Here is a 14,273-nt window from a genome sequence, read left to right as displayed (position 1 = left end):
GTACATAATGTTTGCTTGGTCTACCACATATGCCATGCCGACGTTGAGTGCCAGGATTTTAAGAACTTCCTCGAGGAAAAAACAGTCAAATTTGTTACTGTAGACTTTAAGAACGACAAAGAAGTCCTGCATTGGATAGGCCTCGTTGTAGGCAACCCCTTCGACCTCCAGAAGAATCGGCTGGTGCCCTCTCGTCAGCCATCAATGCTGACCCTGGCAGGAGCCATGGTTCATCCTTCATACGGTAAACTGGAGAAACCTCATTACACGTTTCATCGTCATGCATGGCAGCGGAATGTACTAGATATAGACCACATCCAGTATGCTGCAATGGATGGCTACCTTTATTTCAATATCTACAAGGGTTGGATGAAGAGCAACAGCCAAGTTGACGGTTCAAGCAGAGAAGTATCGGCCAAGAGGAAGAGGGACAAGGACGAAGTCGAGGACGTGGACGAGGACTCCGAGTAAGGTGGCAGTGTCGTTGCTCATGGTGGTTCTAAACTTCTAATGCAGTGTCTACCAGATTAGTTGCATATTTTAATTTCAGGTGTGCTTAGTTTAACTTTAGGGGTGTGTTGTGCCGAGCCCCCAGCAGAACTATGTTATGTTTCTTCTCGTTACTTTAACTCTTCAGTATGTACATACTAGTACTAGTATTTCTTTAATAGAATTTAGCACCCCAATTAAGCACGTACTAGCTTTTTTAATAGTACTATATGCATAATTTGGCGATGAGCGCTCTCTATATGTACCACCTTTTTTTAAAATTTCAAGTTTTGCTCCATGGCGCAATCCATCAATACTACTGCTGTAGAAAAGTATACAATTTTTAAAAGGCTAGAGGGCGGGGCAGTCTAGCTTGGTCAGTTTCACGAGAGGCGAGGGCCTTTGTGATTTGACGGCTCATTACTGCTGGAAGGAGGGGCCTTGTGATTTGACTGCTCGTATAAATGCGCCGATGACCTGATCGAGGAGGAGCAAAGAACCGTTCGGTATACTCAAGTTTTCCACTGGAGTAGTACTGCAACGGAGGAGCGCGAAACACGACAGCCCAGTGCCATATGGCGATAAAAAATGATCTAATTTGCTAGTCATCTCATTGTTAGCATTGTTCTAATCATTCCCTCAAAAAACAAAAACCATTGTTCTATTCATGCCTCGCAGAGAACGTGACACGTGCGGCGAAACACCCGAAGCAAAAGATGAAACACAGCAGGAAAAGAAGAAGGAAGATTATCACACCAAATGATCTAATTCGCCGCGGAGTCGTAACTGCTTCTTCATCACCTCCACGACCTCCATCTCCCTGTGCGTCTCCTCCGCCATCTTCTTCATTCTTTCCATGACGCGGGATTTCTTAACGCGAGCCTTCATCATCTGTTCCACGGCCGCATTACTTACCTTGACAGCAGCCGGGTGCTCGATGCGGAGCTTCACCAACTCCTCCTTCTGTTCCATGACGAGGGCCTGTAGCATCTTCATCGAGGAACTACTATTCTCATGCAGATTCTTCTAGCCGGCATTCTTCTCCTTCAACAGGTCGATCTCGTGGCAGAGCTTCGCCTTGTCCTCCTGAAGTCGCAGGATTTCGCTGGTCGCCTTCTTCTCCGAGGCAATGCTCTTCTTCAGCAGCATCACCAAGACGGCGATCAACTTCCCCTGCTGATTGAGCTCAGTGGGCATGTCGTCAAGGCTCTCCTTCAGCAGCTCCGTCAAGCCTTGGATGAACTCCTTCTACTTATTGAGGTGCTGATTGAGCTGATCGGGCATGCCGCCGAGGGATAAGGACTCCAGCTCCGCTGGCTCGGCATGTTCGCCTCCGCGGCTAGGGCGCTCCTGGGAGCCATCGCCTGACCGTGAGAGATCTTTCGAGGTCTCTGCGTGGCGGTGAGCCCTCTTCTTTTTTCCGCAGCCTTGGTTGCCTCTCCCTTGTTACTAGTAGTTCTCGACCTAGAGCTTTGCACACCGGCCATGGCAATGACGGACGAAGAAGAAGCACTTATGAGGAGGAAAGGTAGAGTAATTTTCGGTTAGCTAGTTCCCCTTTTTATAACCTAAGTACTAGCACTAGTAGTACTAATACCTTCATAGTGGGAACACGTTCAGGTTTGGTACGTAGTACTAGTAGGTGTGAGCAGGCTTTCGAATGTGATGGGAACAAGGTAAAGATTAATTGATGGTTTTGGTTTCGAGGCCCGAAACGGCTCCCGATGAGTTTAGCGGAACATAAAGTTCAAGTACTATACTGCTCAAATGCATAAATATTATGTTACTGTCAAAAATTGGCACAAAATACGAAGGAGACCAATGGAAGTACTACTAGCAACCCACGATTTAACTACTCGCATGCGCGCAGTGGAGTAATAATGTCTTTCTTCCGCCCTCACGTCCACTCAGTTTGCATGCGCTGTATTAATTTACCATCAATGAAGTGAATGACTTTATACGCGTCAAATTATCAGATGGGGTGGATCTTGGTACAATATTGCGTCCGCCCGTGTACCCACGTGTGCGTGCGAGGGAATGAGTGCGTGCGTGGCGTGCGTGCACATCTTCGCTTCGTGCATGTACAGCCAGTATGGCTCAGGGAGGACGATTACATTCTTCTGGAACCAGCAGCACGTCACTGTGATCAATCCATGCAAGGAGGTCGCGACAACGCCTCCACATGTGCCATGTGGCTTCATGAACTGTAAGAGAGACACTTTGTAGCGTGCCATTGGTATTCTAATTTACGTGTTTTGCACATACTCGAAGTACTAGTAATTTACACGTGCATTGCACGCATGAGATTTTGCAACCAAATTATGAATAAATACCACACTATAGCATGTAAGCTCTTAGTCATATATGCGTGATGTAGCCCTTCGTTTAATTCTTATAGTTCATCTCATTCAAAATCAAATTAGTTTTTATAAAAAAGCTAAGAATGTGTGAATAGGAAAAACATGGGATTATAGTGGAATGTCGTCTTGAATCCTACAGGATTGTACGAGTGTTTGATTGTGCATAGAAAAAATGCATAATTCTTTCAAAGAGGTTTGAGGATGGGATGTTTCCTATGAAATCTAGTGCAAATGAATCATATGGAAAAATTCCTATGGTTTACAATCCTACGAATCAAACAACCAAGATAGGAAAAATTCCTAATGATTAGAATCCTCCAAAATTCCTTTGAGAATCATTTGAATCAAAGAAGCCCTTATTCTATTTTATGATTCATGGAATTGTGCGTTGTAAAGCATAAAGTAAAAAACAAATAATGGCAATTCAACTAGAAAAAAAAAAGTTTGGGAAGTTATGATACGGAAGATTCTAGAACAAAAGAGAACCACTGGAGTCTGCTAGATTTGTCCATTATGCTTAAGTTCAACCATGGAGTCTGCTAGATTGTACATGTGGCAAAATCCGGTGGGGGGCTAGAAGATGGTGCGAGGCGCCGAGTGGAGGGAGACTATGAAGGAATGCACAAGTGCGAGATCGATATTTATAGAGAGGGGGGGAACACGTGCGCTGTTGCACGCAGTGGTGGAGCCATGAGAACTAAATGAGCTAGGGGGCAAGCATTGCTAATCCTTTACGAGGAGGGTCAATTCATGAAATTAAACCTTTTTTAGCAGCAATTGTCTAATGATCACATTCATATTAGCCTCGATATATAGTGATGTTAGGGGGGGGGGCAGGGCCCTTACTGCCCCTGTCTTCGCCATTGTGCACGCATCTGAGAGATGAAGCGGAAGGCATGGATGATGAGAGGGGGACGTTGGATATATAATTAATGTGGGTGTATTGGCTATTCATGTTAATCCTATATAGAGAGGTATAGATTGATCGATGTGGACGTGGGAGAGGTATAGATTGATCGATGTGGACGTGGGAAAGAGTGTGAGACCTCACTGGATATATCGATTGATCGGTTTGTGTGGAAAACTATGAAATACCTAGCTATATACACACATACATAGAGGAACATTGATCGTTGCGCATGCACGCGTGAGAGATAAAGAATGCCTGGTATGATGGAGAGGGGGATGTGTGTGGGTGTGTGCCTTCATGGGAGACCGACCTGAAGAAAAAGATTGCATGCGTGCGATAGATAATGCCGACTAGTAGTGTGTGTGCATGCATGCACGAGAGAAAGTTAGTGGTACATTTATAAAGAGAAGACTACTGTGTGGGTGTAAAAGAATAGGTGAGGTCATAATCAATGTAAAGTTGAACTCAAATATTTGAAAAAGAGATCCTGATGTTTGAAACCCATGCATGCATGAATATAACGGAGATCTGCGCGGTGTGGTTTGGAAACGAGCATGTTGTAATGTATAAACATTGAACAAGGTCAGACTGATTTGAATTTGAGATATCGATGGCAGACATCATTTGCCCATGTCGCATCCGTGCATGTAATTGGAGATGATGGGCGGCTTTCGCATCACATATCTATATCTATACCCCTATATATATATTATATTATATATATTTTTATATTGTGTGCGAGTAACTTTAACTTTGAAACATCAAAACACAAGCACTTCTTATTTGTTCTAGAATCTTCCGTATCAGAATTGCCCAAATGTTTTCTACATGATTTGCCATTATTTGTTTTTACTTTATGTCTTAGAACGCACAATTCCATGAATCTTAAAATAGATTAGCTTTCTTATAAAAACTAGATGACTTTGAATGAAATGAACTATAAGAATTAAACGAACATCTACATCATGCATATATGAGTCAAAGCTTGCATGCTATAATGTGGTTTTTATTCATAATTTGGTTGCCAAATCTCATGCGTGCAATGCACATGTACCTTACTCTAGTCCAAATGGTGTTTGTGTGTGTGTTGTGCGTGTTGAGGTGCAAATTGTCTTTTTTTGGGGTACATGTTAAGCTTTTTCTTCCGAAAATTCAAGCCGCGCCTTGTTATGCTGTTGAAGCTAGCGTCTCTGCCTATCGTGCTGCGGAACTCCCGCCTCTTCAACCCGCAACTTGTTAGCCCGAAATATTTAAGATATATCTTTGTCTCGTTGTGCTCCGACAAATCCTTCCATCTCAACCCGCTCCTTGCTATTCCGAAATTACAACGCACGCGAAAACTCCCACCTCTTGTGAAATCCCGACTCGCGAAATGCCAGTGGTACCCCTGAACCAAAAGAACTGCCTCAAATCGAAGGGGGGCGGTACTTTCGGAACTTACCCCACATTTCGGACAAGCGCGTATCTAAGCCATGGTTCCCCACTGGCATCCCATCCACCCACCCATTCGTACACCGAGGCCGTGAAAACCCGCGACGAGACGACACACCCTGCTCCGTCCGCCACCCAGCCGGAGCCTCTTCCCCAACGACGTCATCCATAGCAACACCTCGACGTCCCTCATCCACCGTACCGGATGAGGATCCGTCATCGATCTCATCGTCCCGCCGGTTCAGCCACCCCGTCCTCCACCTCCAAGGATCTGCCCAAACGTTCCCCTCATCTTTCATGCCACCTCCATTCCCACACCGCCGTCTTCACCTGCACCACCGGAAGAGTATCATCATCACCATTTCCTCGGATGAAGCTGCGGCCTAATCGGCGCCACCAACGAGGTTGTACACTAATCGCTGCATATTCTTCTTGATTCAATCTCACGGTGCTGCCGGCGCTCGGTCCCGAGCCGACACGGCACGGCTCCATCCAGGGCGGCATCGCCGGCCACTTCCTCCAGGTGTCGCTCCCTCGGCGGCGACGTCCACATCAGTAGGAGTTGCTGCTGCTTTAGTTCTCGCTCGCGCTGCTGCTCTGCTCTTGCTCTCGGGCCCCTGCCTGGTCTACTCTTGCTATTGCTCTTGCTATTGCTCTTGCTCACACTGCTGCTCTCGCTCTTGCTCTTGCTTGCGATGCTGCTCCGATTTGGCAACACTTCAGTCGACTGAATCGACTTTCGGGTCAGTCGATTTTCAAGGGGTGGGCTCGCAGGGGTGAGGGAAGAACCAGCTGCAGCGGGGAGGGGGGCTCTCCGGAGAGGTACCCCACTATCTATCTTAGGGTTCAGGATGGGGGCGGTGGTCGCCGGCGGTGGCGGGGCATTGGCATGGGGATCGCCGGAGAAAAAGCTCGGCACGGGGGGGGGGCTCGAGGGATGGCCGGGGCGGCGGCGGACCGGCGGTGGGGAGTGTTTTCGGGGAGGGAGGGGCGGTGCACCGCCAGCCGCGGGGGGCTGCTGTTTGGCCAGTGGTGGCTGGTGGCTCAGGGGGTGGAGGTTGAAGATGAACCACAGGCCCTTGATTTCGTATCCAACGGCTGCAAAATCGACTGACAAGAGATGAAAAAGTCAGTCGACCGACGTGTAGCCTCACCTTGCTAGTGCGTTCAGTTTTGACAGCAAAATTCAGTTTCGATAGCAAAATTCAGTTTCGATAGTTAGGTTCAGTTTCGACAATTAAGTTCAGTTTCGACAGTTAAGTTCAGAGATGAGCGGCTGATGTATTTTACATCTAGCACTTTGTGGTTATGTATTTTACGTCATGTATTGGAGATGCTATTAGAATTCCACTCAGGTTAACATTGTTCGTTGTCTCTCTTGTCCTGCTTCAGCCTCGGCATCGTACAACTCACCGGAGCTGGTCCAACGATGAAACCCTCCATCACAGCGGAGCAGTACCTCAGGCTCCATCTCCAGACGCCTAAGATCTTCTTCCCCTCCTCCGACAGCGAAGTCAGCCGGACCATCCTCACCGGCCAACAGAATCACGCTGAGATCGACATGGCTTCGCCAAAGAGGTTGTACACTTGTTGCATCTCTTTTTTACTCTACATGTTATATATATTGTCCACTAAGCACTCGTAGTAACGGGAAATACGATTATTTTATCCTACTATATGACAAGCAGTGAGGTACCAGGCAACTTAGCTATCCGTGATGGACTCTCTTGAACGCCATCATTATTTATCTCTGCGCGTTTGAGCTGTGCATTTGTCGATGGGCCTGGGAGTTGAGCTAGTATGGCAGTGGCCTGGGTCCAAAGTAATAGAAGTAGCACAAAAACATTTTTTTAGTGTAGGATTTTCCTTGCTCAAGCCTGCCAACTAGAATCGCTAGTGCTTGAAAGGAAAAGTGAATGAAAAACATAGGAATTGGAAAGTTTCCTATGGTACTACTTTTCATGAATTTGGTGCAAAGGAATGCAGAAAAGGAAAACTGTAGGATTTGTTCCTTTAGTGTCTCCTTGAAAGAAAAACCGTAGGAATTCTAATTTCCACTTCTCCTCCTTTTCATATTCCTATTCATCAAGCACAAGACTAAGAGATAGTAGCATAATAGCATTATAACCGTACATTTTCTTGTGGTTTGACTTAATCCCACCATGCTTTTTTGCATCCTGTGATCTTCCAATTGTTGTGAATCAAACACCCAGATTGGCAGAAATCCTGTGTTTTTAAATCCTCTGTTTTGCACGTGCATTCCTATCCTATTCCTGTCTATTTCCTATCCCTGCATTGTTAGAATCCTCAAATTCAAACAAGCCCTTACTCAATTACTTCTGTTACAGATATGTGTCAAAGAAAACCTTGTGTGGTTTGTCCTGCTCTTGCGGCGCTGTGTTCCACCCCAGCTCAACTGCTCCAACGATGGAAGGGTTCACCACAGCAGGGATCCGCTCTCCAGACTGTCTTTCGTCGCTTTCGATCTTCTTCCCCACCGCCGGCAGCCACAACAACTGCATTACCATCATCAACTGAGCAGATGACCTTGAAGACTACACGGGTCCGCAAGAGAGGTCACACTCTTTCGTGTCTGCTTACGTTATGCGTCGCTTAATATGGTGAAATGCTACATCATCGTCGTGTTCACCTATTAGTCTCCGAGTCAGGTCCAAACTAATGCTGAAACTTGAGTTTTTAATTGGTTGTGGGGTACGTATTGGGGCAGCAATCAGTACTATCTGTCTACTATCTGGTTAATCTCCGGTGTCAACTATGAGTTTCATGTTGGGTGCAAACAAAAATTAAAGGAGCCATTATCTGTATTTTTAACTAAAGCTATTATCTGCCTGCTATCATTGGTTTTGGGTCTATCCACAGTTTGCTACCATCACTCTGGATTTGTGCATGCACTCCTTACATAATCTCACTATGTTTTATTCCTATGCATGCAAGTTATTGTACACAATGGAACTGATCATGTAGAGCAAAAGAGACGAGCCTTGCGTGGCAATAAAATTTCATGCAGACGTCGTTCCATGGTGGGCGCAAAGGCAGCCCCCCCTCCATCCATTTCGGATCGTAATCAAGAGGAAGATAACTGTTCTGAGGGGGATTCAGAAGGAGAAGACCACTCCTATTTACCCCATGAGGTCTTCGGTCGAACTTGGCATGCTGATGTTGGTAATATCATGCATATGGTGCCTTGCACTGCTTACTGTATACATTAAAGATGTCATCTACTTAGTTTAGACATGTTTTGTGTCAATGCCATATGTTTAGTTTCTTTATCGTATATGTGAATCATGGAATGCCATCTTGTCTAGCCAGGCATCATATATGTGAATTTTGCAATGCCACCCTGGTTAGCCAGTCATCTTATATGTGAATTATGTCATGCCATCATTTTTTTATTATGTGTCAAATTTTTCCAAAATTTTAGAACATTCAATTACTCTTCCTGTGCATCAGCCATTCGGCACGGTCATGGAAAAATCTTGAGAGGAAACAAGGTCTTTAGAGCAGACAATGCTATCTGACGAAGCGCATGTCTTGCTGGTTACCGATAGCTCCTCATAAGAGGATTCAGAGACAGATGACCAGTCATATTCCCCCCTGAGGTGCATGCCCTAACTTGGCAGGGTTATGTTACTCATATCGTGTGTATGGTATCTTGCATTGCTATTTCATTTGCTTAGTTTAGACATGCTTTGTGTGAATGCCACCTGTTTAGTGTCTAATTACCATATATGTGAATTATGCAATGCCATCTTGTTGCAAAACATTATATATGTGAAATATGCAATGTTATCTTGTTCCAACGCATTATGTATGTGAATTATGCAATGCCATGCTGTTTAGGCAAGCGTCATATATGTGAATTATATCATGCTGTCCTTTTTTTGTATTTCTCATTGCTTTTGTCGACAATGTTTGTATATTCAATTGCTCTTCCTGTGCATCAGCCATTTGAATTGGCGATGGAGAAATCTGGAGTGAAAACAAGGTCTTCAGAGCAGACAATGCTACCTGCTGAAGCAGATATCTTGCTGGTTACATATAGCTCTTCAGAGGAGGATTCAGAGGCAGATGACCAGTCCTATTATCCCCCTGAGGTGTATGCTCAAACTTGGCAGAGTTATATTACTCATATAATGCATATGATGTATTGCAATGCTTATTTTTTACATCATATACACAATATTGAATGCCATCTCCTTAGTTGACACATCATATATGCAATTGCCCTCTGCTCACTTCCTTAGTATATAAATCATATATTTGAATTATGTCATGCTATGATGTTTACATAGACAGCATGTATCTAAATTATGGCATGCCAACCCATTTTCTAAAGACATAATATAGTTATATCATCTCATCCTGTTTACATAGTCATCATATTTTAAATTATGTCATTCTATCCGTGAATTATATCATGCCACGATGTTTCCATCGACAGCATGTTTGTGATTTATGGCATGCCAACCACGTTAATAGACACATCGTATAGTTATATCATGTCATCCTGTTTACATAGTCATCATATTTTGAAGTATGTCATTCTATCCTGTTTAGTTCGCCATCATACATGTGAAATTGTGTCATGCTATCCTGTTTAATTAGCCATCATATATGTGAAATTATATCCTGCTATTCTGTTTGCTTAGACAACATAAATGTGAATTATTTCATGACCTGTTTTCTTCCCTACTATCCATTGCGCCTGTCTGTCTTACAATGTCTGTACATTCAATTACTTTTCTTGTTTATCGGCCATTTCAATTGGAGGGAGTGATGGCAGTATCTGTGGGAGTAAAAACACGGTGTTCAGAAAAGATCGTGCTACCTGTAGATGGAGATAGAACCACAGTTGTACTTGCCCAAGAATCAGCCCCACCACACATAACCCACACTCATGCAGATTGTACCCCTACCCAGTTGGACAGAGAACCAGCTACACCCCTTCTAACCCCAACCCCAGCAGATAGACACCCAGTTCCCATTTACACAACACCGTCTCCACCACAGAGCACCCAAACACGAGCAGTTAGTAAGGCAACTGCAGTGCCCAAATCACGAGGACCACCACTCCGAACCCGAAGTCAACGCTTAAAGAAGAAGAAGATTTGTTCTTAGGTCAGGTTCCGTAGCTATGGTTCATACTACTTTGCTCTTGCATCACTGTATTTACTGATACCAGCCAATTTCAAATTTGAAGGATGCAATTGAAACTCCAATGGTGCAACAGGTATGTTTTAAACCTGTTTCTTCGACGTGTTTGGCTGTTTGCTATTGTAACTTGCTCTATGTTGATTTCAGTTTCAATTGAATAAACATTTATGTTCTCATGCCATGCACATCACAAGTGTTGTTATTGCTATGTAGTTTCCCACACTTATATTCTGTCTATGCTGCTTTGTCTAAAATAGATATGATTCGAACTATATCTATCTTGATTTGGCAACATAAACTAGAATGATATAGACCATACAGTGACCATACCACATAGATATATGTTTGTTTCATGCTATTATCCTGTCCACCTTACTACTGAACTGGTTTACCAAAATGAGTTTCATATACTACATTGTAAACCTGAGATGTGTTTGTTTGTTTCTCTTTTAGAATGCGGATAAAATATTGGAGAAGAGTACCCTGTTATGAAATGGTAAAGGAAGTAATGCAGATAAGGTTCAAGATAGTGAGACATCCCTGTTGGTCTCCAAGAAAGCTGATAAAAACTATATTGAGGACACTGAGACAACCCCAAAGTCCTGTCTTGATGTAGTGTTCGAGTTACTGGCTACCACTGTTGGCACCAGCTCTTCGAACTCGTTGCCTGAATTTGTTCGGCTTCTTGAGTCTCAACTTCAAGTTGAAAGACATCGATCAGATGTTACGCAACAGGAAGCCGAAGGACTGAGGAAGTCCCTGCAGAATTCAGATGCATACTTTCTGGTGAAACAGCAGGCGCTAGAGGACTTAAGCGCCAAAGAATAGAAATCTAATAAGCTTGCTAAGCATCTTGCCAGCATTATGGGTACCCAGGATATTGTTTCCTGAGCTCTTCTGAAGTTGTTTCAGTTCGGGACTTGTTTTGTTATGGCGTTTATATGTTGTTGTGTTCCCTATATTTGCACTGCTGGCGAACTTTGATGCCGAGTGGATGTAATATGTGTAATAGCCGTGATAGCCTAGTGCAAGTTGCTTGCTTATTTATTTCCTTGTTGTCTTGTTTATTTGCTTGCTTGTAGTCAGTGCAGTTCTTTTTCTGCGGTTTGCTAGTGGCTGCAATAACCTATTTTTTAAAACAAGGCCACAATAACCATGGGCTAATATTTACTGTAGTGACACTGGACCTACGGGCCGTAGAAACAGTGGGCCTTCTACGGGCCGGATAAACAGCGGGCCTTCCACGGGTCGTAGAAACAATGGGCCTTCTACGGGCCATATCATCAATGGGCCTTATATGGGCAGTATGATCGATTGGCCAAACACGGGCCAATAACAGGCTGCATTATGGCCGTAAACGGGCTAGAGTTGGAATCGTCCGTTCATGGGCCGACCATAACGGGCCATTGTTAATAGGCCATATTTCATGACGCTATGAAAACGGCCCAACGTGTTAACGGACCACAAACGGGCCGACTGTAACCAAGGGCTGAATTTGGCCCATAAGCAGAAAATGACAGTAATGGGCCGTAAGTAAACGAATGTTGGAAATGAGCCCAAGAATAAATGGGATCTGAGAAGTCCGAAAGATAACATGGGCTGGAAATGGCCCAATGGAATAACGGTCCTTTAATGGGTATAAAGTGATACACTATTCGTTACGGGCCAGTTTCACCACGGGCCGTTAATGGGTGTAAAGTAATACACTGTTCATTACGGGCCAGTTTCACCACGGGCCGTTAATAGGCCAAGAGTTACATAGGGCCTCATATGGGCCGAAAGACGTCATGGGCCATACATGGGCCAGAAGTGAAAACGGGCTAGAATCATATTGGGTGGCCTAGATGACGCTACTGGGCCTAATTCGGATCGGGCGTAACGGGCCTTAGCGGGCTGTAAATGGGCTATATGCAAACAGGCCGTTAACAGGCTTTACATGGGCCAGCCTGCCACCTTTTTACCAAGTAAATGGGCCAGCCTTTTCACAGGAATGGGCCTTTGTTGGGTCGTGCCACGTGTCGACGTATCATAGGCGCCTTCTGTCCAATGAGTGGATGACATCTGTCCCAACAGTGAGCCGACACGTGTTTCCTCCATCCAATGATGATTTTACATGTGGAAAATCCCCATTGGCCGGGGCTGTTAACGGGTTACCGGATCCAAAACCCGACCCAATAGCTTAACGGTGTTCCGTTACGGTGGATGCCATGTGTCGGTCACCCTTGACGAAAGCACTTCTGTGACGCGCGATTTATCGTCATGGAAGTGGACACTTCCGTGATGATAATTTTGGTAATGTCATGGAACACTTCTACGACAGCACAGGTATGACTATCTTGATTCTGTCATAAATTTGTCATGGATGTACATGCATGACAAGAAACGCGACCTACTGTGACAAACACATATCATCATGGAAGTGTATTTTTTTTTGTAGTGGTGTACGATCGCATTAGTTGATGAACGTTCGCTGGGAGATAAGGCATTTGCGAACGTTTTTGCTGGTAGTTTCTTGAGATTCGCATGGCATTTTCTTCAGAGCAGCTTGTTAGTTTATTTAGAGGTAGGCATTTTTATTCAAAAAACTGCCACTTCAGATCTTGTGTTGCAACTAAAACTGCCAGGAGCGCATTAGTAAGCTAGCTAGTGATCAATCAGTAACTTGTAAACACTGAGCAAATAGAAATAAGGAACTGTTAGTAACTTGTAAACACTGAGAACACAGAAATAAAGATCATGTTGTGCACAGCAGTAAGAGCCGATCCGTTCGAAATGTTTACACGAGACTCACAGGCCTAGCATTGTAATATGTTCACATTAGTAGCCCAACTTCAAAACCAACTAGTACGATTCCCATACATAAGATCAACATGTTAATGCATCTCAATGATTCACAGATCATATACAAATGTGTAGCTCCAAAAGCAAAGATCTAGAAAAAACATCTGTTCTTCCTACTAACATGGATGCTTATCTTAGCCAAAATTCAGTAGAGAGTTAAAGACAAATTTGTTTGTGAAGTCTACAATTCCTCTTGCAAAAGTAAGTGGTTTCACCAACAGCTTGAACCATGAGAATGAACCACACATGATGGAGGAACATCCACTGCAATATGATTTGGTCTTCTCTCGATCACACGGTGAGACTATTTCGGAATACAAACTTTAACTTAGGAAAAATGATGACCATTGTATAATCAGACCAAAGTAGCGAAGCACCTAGTGTTGGTCAATAAATAGTACAGTACTAGTTTTTTGCAGTCCATGAAGTGACTATCCAATCTTTTTGTGTCTATTTTCAAATGGCACTGCATGGAGTGACTATACTATTCTCTTGTGCAGTTCAACCAAAATTGCGGTCCTTTATTTGTTTGCCAAATAGCAACAGGCAGACATCTCTGTCTACACAAATATCAAGCAGCTAGTAAACATATACCACACCTTGTATTTTCGTTTAAACACGTCTCTTCCAGTTAGCATCTGTCATGTTTTGCACTGGACAATTTGATACATTCATGTCTTGCCCTGGACAATTTCATACTTAATTGATATGCTGGTTCAGAGCATAAATATAGCGCCTATTCTTCATCAGACCAAGGATATCCATGTTCGCAGTGATGGAAGAGGTGAAATCGATACAACCGAAATTGAGCATCCAATCATTGAATCCTGTCCTGCACCTCCAATGTAGGTCCACCCTGCCAATAAATTCACATACAAACCACTAGTAATACTATCTAATGACTGTACAAAAAGAGTAGCAAGATAGTAGCAAACCATGTACCTTTGTAATGAACAGCTCATAGTGCCACCAATTGGATATAAAGGTTTGGAACAAACATAGGCTCCTAATGTTGAACCATTTGGACTTTTTGTGCAGTTCCACTAAAATCGAGCATCCCTGTTTGC

The sequence above is a fragment of the Triticum aestivum genome, chromosome 3B (genome assembly GCF_018294505.1).
Source record: "Triticum aestivum cultivar Chinese Spring chromosome 3B, IWGSC CS RefSeq v2.1, whole genome shotgun sequence".
NCBI lineage: Eukaryota > Viridiplantae > Streptophyta > Magnoliopsida > Poales > Poaceae > Triticum > Triticum aestivum.
Note: the sequence above shows the minus strand (reverse complement) of the source record.